The sequence below is a fragment of the Colias eurytheme genome, chromosome 6, assembly GCF_061535395.1.
Source record: "Colias eurytheme isolate Ceu_HAF_F1 chromosome 6, ilColEury1 Martin Lab GWU primary, whole genome shotgun sequence".
Lineage (NCBI taxonomy): Eukaryota > Metazoa > Arthropoda > Insecta > Lepidoptera > Pieridae > Colias > Colias eurytheme.
In genome coordinates, this window is record NC_142985.1 from 13,947,501 (window position 1) to 13,950,000 (window position 2,500).

The 2,500-nt window shown below is 45.9% G+C and overlaps 1 non-coding gene across 1 annotated transcript in view; it reads left to right on the plus strand.

Moving 5' to 3' along the window:
• The first annotated feature begins 1,031 nt into the window (after positions 1–1,031).
• The window catches only part of LOC149908160 (small subunit ribosomal RNA), a 1,905-nt gene continuing 436 nt past the window's right edge, over positions 1,032–2,500 (plus strand). Inside the window, exon 1 of the ribosomal RNA XR_016456882.1 lies at positions 1,032–2,500. This exon is cut by the window's right edge and continues 436 nt beyond it. This is a non-coding gene — a ribosomal RNA (small subunit ribosomal RNA).

Consider the following 2,500-nt stretch of genomic DNA (forward strand, 5'->3'; position numbering starts at 1 on the left):
CGATGCGTCGATTGATCGATCGATGCGTCGACTGATCGATTGATTGATCGATTGATTGATTGATCGATTATTGATTTATTGATTGATCGATGGATCGATACATCGATTGATCAATTATTGATTGATCGATTGATTGATTGATAAATTATTGATTGAACGATTATTCATCAAAATCCGTTGCGTACTTTCAAAGATTTAAGCGTACAAAGGGACATAGGGAGAGAGAAAGCGACTTTGTTTTATACTATGTACTTGACCTTGAAAACACGAGGCGCGTTAGTCGCGCGCGGCGTAACGGCAAAAATTAAACAAGCAGAGACTTCTTTGACGTGATGCGATGCGCGGTGCGCATGTGAGAGATTGTGTACGTATGTCGTGTATGTATATCATTATTTCGTCGCTGTTGTACCGCGTCGCCCGTGCGTGCGTGTGCGTGCAGTAGTAGTAACATTGCGTCTGCCGACGGTTTGATAGATTGTCAGTTTCGTAGATTGTATTCTATATGTGTAGTGTAAATAAATATTACGCATCTTGATACACTCTCGGAGCGCAGACCGTGAAAAATATACGACTATCGAACGGCAGTATAAAAATTTTCAATGCTCACATCGCACACGTTTGTGATGTACCAATGGGCTATTATCAGATGTTTTATATGTGTGTGTGAAACACCACGTATATACCAAAACTTGGTCGCAATTTTCGATCCTTCCACTCTCCGTGCGTAGATTGATCGTTTGCGTCATAAAAGTTGACCGATATTAAAATTTTTTCCTTCGCTTGATGCGAATGGGAATTGTTAAGGGGTGTCTCGTTAAGATGATACTTTCAACGATTAAACCTGACTGTGTTCAGATTTATCCACGTTTGCGCGCGCGGCGCGTGTGTGAATAGTGTGCGTGTGACGGTCGCCGCCGTTGCATATCGTGTTATTTATTACCACGCCGCGCGCGCATATGTATATAGAGAAGCAAACGTCGCGGCGGCATCGTCGTGTTACGTTTGAGGCTCTAGCGGAAGCTTTAGTTAGCTCCCTGGTTGATCCTGCCAGTAGTTATATGCTTGTCTCAAAGATTAAGCCATGCATGTCTCAGTGCAAGCCGTATTAAGGCGATACCGCGAATGGCTCAATATATCAGTTTTGGTTCCTTAGATCTTACTCAGTTACTTGGATAACTGTGGTAATTCTAGAGCTAATACATGCAATCAGAACTCTGACCAGTGATGGAATGAGTGCTTTTATTAGATCAAAACCAATCGACGGAGGGCCTGGCGTCTGAAGTCGTTAATTTTGATGAATCTGGATAACTTTTGCCGATCGCATGGTCCAGTACCGGCGACGCATCTTTCAAATGTCTGCCTTATCAACTTTCGATGGTAGTTTCTGCGACTACCATGGTTGTCACGGGTAACGGGGAATCAGGGTTCGATTCCGGAGAGGGAGCCTGAGAAACGGCTACCACATCCAAGGAAGGCAGCAGGCGCGCAAATTACCCACTCCCGGCACGGGGAGGTAGTGACGAAAAATAACGATACGGGACTCTTACGAGGCCTCGTAATCGGAATGAGTACACTTTAAATATTTTAACGAGGAACAATTGGAGGGCAAGTCTGGTGCCAGCAGCCGCGGTAATTCCAGCTCCAATAGCGTATACTAAAATTGTTGCGGTTAAAAAGCTCGTAGTTGCATTTGTGCGCCGCGCTGTCGGTGCACCGCATCCGCGGTGATACTGACACGTTTGCGGAGCATATCGTCGGTGAGCCGGTCGTTAAAAGCCGGTTCAATATCAAAATCCTATCGCGGTGCTCTTCAGTGAGTGTCGAGGTGGGCCGACAATTTTACTTTGAACAAATTAGAGTGCTCAAAGCGGGCTCAAAATGCCGCTTGAATATTTCGTGCATGGAATAATAGAATATGATCTCGGTTCTATTTTGTTGGTTTTCAGAACTCCGAGGTAATGATTAATAGGGATAACTGGGGGCATTCGTATTGCGACGTTAGAGGTGAAATTCTTGGATCGTCGCAAGACGAACATCAGCGAAAGCATTTGCCAAAGGTGTTTTCATCAATCAAGAACGAAAGTTAGAGGTTCGAAGGCGATTAGATACCGCCCTAGTTCTAACCGTAAATATGTCATCTAGCGATCCGCCGACGTTACTACAATGGCTCGGCGGGCAGCTTCCGGGAAACCAAAGATTTTGGACTCCGGGGGGAGTATGGTTGCAAAGCTGAAACTTAAAGGAATTGACGGAAGGGCACCACCAGGAGTGGAGCCTGCGGCTTAATTTGACTCAACACGGGAAATCTCACCAGGCCCGGACACCGGAAGGATTGACAGATTAATAGCTCTTTCTTGATTCGGTGGGTGGTGGTGCATGGCCGTTCTTAGTTGGTGGAGCGATTTGTCTGGTTAATTCCGGTAACGAACGAGACTCTAGCCTGCTAAATAGGCGTCGTCATTTAGGTGTGCGCGGCTCTCGGGTCGCGCAACTCACTGGC